Raw genomic sequence first — 6,241 nt, 5'->3', positions numbered from 1 at the left:
GTAAGAATAGCAATAACTGGGATTCATACAGCTCTTTAAAGTTTGCAAAATGCTTTACATATGGCATTCAATGCTCACAGCAGCTTTGTGAAGTAGGTATTTTATTATTTAGCATTGTTCCCATTCTACTGGTAAGATAACTGAGGCAGACAGAAGTTAAATGATTTGCCTGTGGTCACACAGCTGGTAGGTATCTGAGGCATCATTTGAACCCAGGTCATCTTGCCTCCAGGCCCAGCACTCTATCCACTGCATCAGATAGCATTTTTTTTAGGTTCATAAAAATTTCCCAGTTTTACCTGGAGGGCATTTCCCAGCTTTTTTAATTGTCCACACTCCCTCACAAAAGGGGGATGCATCCAAAAGGGGAAGAGCTTCTGGGCTAGGCTGTGATGGAAATCCTATCCAATTCTTTCAATCTTGTGATTCTGTGAGAGAATAAGAGACAAAACTTAGGGGTTACCTATTTCCTTCATTTTCCCAGTTTCCAGTAAGACCATACTTTTAACCAGCCCACAGAGAAGAGGTTATATCCCATTTTGAAAGCTGGAGAAGTCCATTCCACAATTTCCCTCAGTAACTGTTTTAATTTGTAATGACTCTCCCTGTTAGGAAATACTTCCTTTTATCTAGCCTGAATACCTCATGCTGCAGCATAAGCCTCTTACCTCTTGGTCAATCCTCAGCTCAGATTTTCAGTGGTTGAATCAGGATTCTTCAAATCTAAATGAAATATCCCACGCGGGTGGAAGGGAACAATGTTGTGGATTGTTATTGTTGTTCAGTCATGTCCAGCTGAACAGTGACCCCATTTGGGGTTTTCTTGACAAAGATACTGGAGTGGTTTGCTATTTCCTTCTCCAACTCATTTTGTAAATGAGGAAAGTGAGGCAGACAGAGTTAAGTGACTTGCCCAAGGTCACATAGCTAGGAAATGTCTAAGGCCAGATTTGAACTCAGGAAGAGGAGTCTTTCTGACTCCAGACCCAGCCCTCTATCCACTGTGCCACTTAGTTGCCCCATTGTGGATAATCCAACCCAATCCAAATCTCTCCCATTTGGCTTTGGAAGCATCAAATGTTGGAGCTGAAATGGGTCTTAGAAGTCATGTCTAGTCCAATTCTCTCAATTGCCTGGAATGATTATAAAGCTAAGAGAACCCTTACTCTTCCAGAGGAAAAACTCAGGCCCAAGAGAATATGAATTTCTTGAGAACTAGGACTGTTATGTTTGGTGTCTGGATACCCTGCACCTACCAACTACTTAATAAAGTGTTCCCTGAATGATATAATTTGTCTAATATCCCCCAGGGACTAAGGTGCAGGATCAGGAGTTGAACCCTTGTTCTCTGACTCCAAATCCAGCATTCCTTGTGCTGAGCCAGATTTCCTGAGGCCCCAAGCTAATAGGTCCAAGATCCTCCCTAATACTAGAAGACCTGTGTCTAGAACTTGGCTCTCTCAATTGCCCATCCAATGATATTTCCAATACATGAAGATTCATCTTGAAGTTACCTTCATGATTATGGTGGGTTTTTTTAAGGTTAATATAAACTTACCATTTTCACCTGCAGGGCATCTCCCAACTTTTCAACTGGGCTACTATCCCTTCTAGGGCAGCTAGGTGGCGCCATGCATGGAGCCCTGGACCTGGAGTCAGGAAGAATCATCTTCACTAGTTCAAATCTGGCTTTAGACACTTACTGACTGTGTGACCGACCCTGGGCAAGTCACTTAACCCTATTTGCCTCAGTTTCCTCATCTGTAAAAATGAGCTGGAGAAGGAAATGGCAAACCACTCCAGTATCTTTGCCAGGAAAGCCCCAAATGGGGTCCCAAAGAGTTGATGACTGAACAACAATAACAATACTTTCCCTCCATTAAGAAAGGGAACCTGTGACACAGCCTGTGAGAGAATTTGCAAGAGACTGGGAAGATAGCATCTTTATAATCTGGGACACACAATAGGGTTTTTTTAAAGGTAATAATGATTTTATATATGATTACTTTTGCTATATGAAAGCTTACTCTTTAGGAAGGGTGAGCAGCTGCGATTCTTCCTCTCCAGGGAAGTCTGAACCACAGGAAATGAGATTAAGCTGTACCAGTAGGGATTTAGAGCAGATAGGAGGAAGAACTTCCTGGCTGGGGTAGCTATGCAATACTGAGACAGATTGCCCTAAGGAAGTTGTAGGATGTCTTCCTTGGGGTCTTTAAAAGCAGGGTAGATCACCATCTGTTTGCTCGTGTTATGATCTCCCTTCGAGGCAGGGAGATAGACTAGAATCCTTTGACTGAATCCAAACTTCACAGAACAAATCCCTGAAGTTTGGATTCAGTCAAAGGACCACACTTGAGGACCTACAGGGCCATATGTGGCCTCTAGGCTGTATGTTCCCCACCCCTGGACTAGCTGATTTGCCAAGGTTCCATCCAATGCCAGATTTCAATGATTTGATAAAGAATCACAGAGTAGTTTTGGGATAGGAATTGAAGAGTTAGGATGGGGGCTGGGAGTGGGTAGCCCAGGCAATAGGAAGCACCTCGTTTTTGCCTTCACAATAACCACAGCAACCACCACCACATCCGCAAAAACAACACACCACAGTGTTGTGTGTATGTTGGGGAGGGAAGGAGGCAGGTGTCTGCTGAGGAGCTATTGTCAGGCACAGTGATCAGTGAACTTTTCTGTGGTTCGCTAGCAAAGATGGAGCTGAGAGGTTAAATGCATAAAGAACACATGGATGAGAAATGTTAAGAGATGCTGACACCTAGTGGAGATGTATTGCTTCTTCATTTCAAGTTAACAAACATTAAATGTTTAACCTGGACAAGGCCATTGTGTGGGGTAATAGGAATAGAAAGATGAAAAAAATCACACAGTCCCCACCCTCAAGGGTGTGTTTTATATCTTCCTTGATAAAAAATTATAATCCACTTATTATCACTGAACAAAGTTATCTCTGAGATTACACCAATCAAAGAATTTTGTAGGATCTTGACAAATGCATGGGATATATCATATTAGAGGAAAACCTTTAAGCCTGTACATTGCTCCATCAAATAAAATGCCTTCTTTAAACAACAAATGCAGTGGGATCTCATCTTTTTCTATACCATATTTCAATCGTGTAACTAAATATGTTGTTTCTTGTAAAAAAAAAAAAACAACAAAATCTGGTTTTCTCCCTTCTCTCCTTTTCATCAATATATTCTGTCTTCTCCAAAGGATTTTATGGAGATGGTTAAGTAGGCATATAGGTCGGTAGTTATTTACGTCCTCTGGATTTCCCTTTTTGGATTTCAGCCATTTGGTGTCTCCTCCCCTTTGAGATATCTTGAAAACGGATCCCTTGGTGGTTTGAAAATTATATCACCCCCAGGACAGATTTCTTCCATGTGTCCTCAATTTTCTCCAGCTATTCTTCCTGACTTCATTTTATTAAATGCCATTTACACTTCCTTGCATGTGTAACTCGGGCTGATGCCCTGTCACCCCTGAACTTGGGGCAAAGTGATGAGAAAGAGACAGAGAAAGACACATAGAGAGATACAAATAGAGAAAAAGACATAGAAAGAGTCACAGACACAAAGAAAGATAGAGATAGAGATAGACTTGTGGAGAAATTTCTCATGATCTTGATAATTGTCCCTCCGCTCCTCATAGAGAGGAATGGATCTACTTTGTAATTGGGAAGAAGCCACATGACAGGAGAAATAAGAATGCAATCTGAATTCAGTACCATCCATCCTGGATTGGTTTCCTCTCTTCTTTACAGCCCTTAGAGTTGTTCTTATTCCCTGATTGTCATGAGAGTGATGGGAGAAAGCTACAGGTGACCAGGAAGAGCTCTGAGACAGTGACCAGTGTTGCTATGAAACCATGGCACCTAGAAAATGAAATCACCATCTATTTTGAATTGTGCTGGATTGGTGAGCTGGGGGTAACAGATTTTCCTCACTGTCTTCCTTCCTTTCCCTTGTTTCTAGTCTATGATCCTGAGATGAGGTGCAGAAAATTTATTCCTTTATTTTCTCCTGAACACGAGCATGAGAATATGGGAATATTCTTTTCTATGTTATTTTTTTATTTTGGGTTTTTTTTTTAGCAGGGCAATTGGGGTTAAGTGATTTGCCCAAGGTCACACAGCTAGTACATGCGTCAAGTGTCTGAGGCCAGATTTGAACTCAGGTCCTCTCGACTGCAGGGCTGGTGCTCTCCTCACTGTGCCACCTAGCTGCCCATATTCTTTTCTATGTTAGCATGTTGTTAGGAAGCCTCTCAATATATCACCTGAAAATCTGGGAGGGTAGCCTAGGAATAGAAAAGAAATGGGTCCGATCTATTTCCTTTTCATTTTATTGTCTATATAATAGACTATGTGATTACAGTCCATGAGTCAACTAACATTTATTAAGTACCTACTATGTGCCAGGCACTGTGCAGAGTGCTAGGGTTACAAAGAAAAGCAAAAGATGGTGCCTGCCCTAAAGGAGCTCACAGTCTAATGGAAGAGAGAACATGCAAACAACTATGTGCAAGCAAGATATAGACAGGATAAATTTTAGGTAATCTCAGAAAAAAGTATTAAGATTAAGGAGGACTGGGAAGGGAATCTTTCCAAAGATGGAACTTTAGCTGAGACTTTAAAGAAGCCAGGATGTGACAATGAGGAGGGAAAGAATTCCAGGTATAAAGGACAGCCAGTCAAAATGTTCAGACTAGGGATATGGAGTGTCTTGTGTGTGGATCAGCAAGGAGACCAGTGTTACTGGATCACAGAGTATGAAGAGGGGAGTAATATTTAAGAAGACTGAAAATATAGGAAGGGTCCCAGTTAGGAAGGACATTAAAAGCCAAACAAAGGATTTTATGTTTGATCATGGAAATGATGGGGAGCCACTGTACTAGCTAGCACTTAGCATAGTATCTGGCATATAGGGCAGTTTAATAAATGCTTATTGACTGATTGACCCCTGGAGTCCTGAGTTTTAGGAAGATCAACTTGGCAGCTGAGTGGAGGATCAATTGGAGTGAGAGAGATTTTAGGTAGCATGTTAAGTAGATCAGTCTTGTGGATTCAGGAAGTCTAGAACATAGAGAGTGGACCCCTATCTGAGTTTAGATCTCCTGAGCTAAATATAGACAGTAGTTATCATATTTTAATATATCAAGCAATATTCCATCTCATCACTTAGATTGACTTTATATCCAGTTTGTGGGGGGGGGGGAGCCTATAGATGTTGGCAGGCTGAGTGCTACAGCCTCTTGGGAAAGTTATCCTACACATAATTAGAGAGATAGTGACAAGGCCACTAGGCTGATGAATCAGTAATAGAGTCACCTGGTGGACAACTCAGATATTGCACTCCTGGATAACAAGTACAGTAACATGTATTGTCTTTCTGTAGACATAAGGAAAATAGCATTGATCTTGCAGCCTAAAAACCGCCAGCTGAAAATCAGGAAATCACAAAACTAATAAATTGGACACTAACATGTTAGAGTCCATAGGTTATGGTTTGAATAGATCACTATAGAAATATATACAAATGTGTTACATTTTCCTATTGTCCTTCTGGTTTCTTTTACAGATGCCCTGGGAATGATCAGTCTCACTTGGCTTTCTGCAAACTCTAATTTTTCTTCACTTCTCTTTGTTGTTTTGTGAGGTGGCGCTGCTTATAAATTTCTGCTATTCACCTCTGTATTGTTTTACATATGGTCTGTATTCTAAAGCTATAGTTCTTTGCTTAGGGTCCATGAATTTGTTTTTATTTGGGGGGGAGTACAGGGGTGTTCAGAGAAGACTAGTACCTCTGGCATGAAGGATGCTGAGCCCTTTTCAGGGCTACTTTCCATCTTTGGTGTCTACTTGATTCACCCAATTCTCACCTGAGGCTCCAGGAAGCCGTAGCATACATAGCAGCCAGACCCTGGCAAACCGTTTTGGCAGATGGGTTTAACAAGGTTGAGGGTAACTGAGGGGTCTCCAAACCATTGGTGAATTAGGGGAGTATCAACCCCAAGCATGTGAAGGCTTACCCCACTGAACTGGGCAGATGAGAACAATTTGTTCCAACAGCCATGAAAGCAGCTGAAGCAGGAGCCGTGGAGCCCTTAAAGCTTGATCAGACATTGAAAACCCCAAGGTGATCCACTGCATCCCAGGTGATCACCAGTCCTCTTGACTTTTGTCTTACTGTTCCAGATGACTCTGGAAGAGAGGGTGAGGCCAAAA

Source organism: Trichosurus vulpecula, chromosome 5, assembly GCF_011100635.1.
Source record: "Trichosurus vulpecula isolate mTriVul1 chromosome 5, mTriVul1.pri, whole genome shotgun sequence".
Lineage (NCBI taxonomy): Eukaryota > Metazoa > Chordata > Mammalia > Diprotodontia > Phalangeridae > Trichosurus > Trichosurus vulpecula.
Note: the sequence above shows the minus strand (reverse complement) of the source record.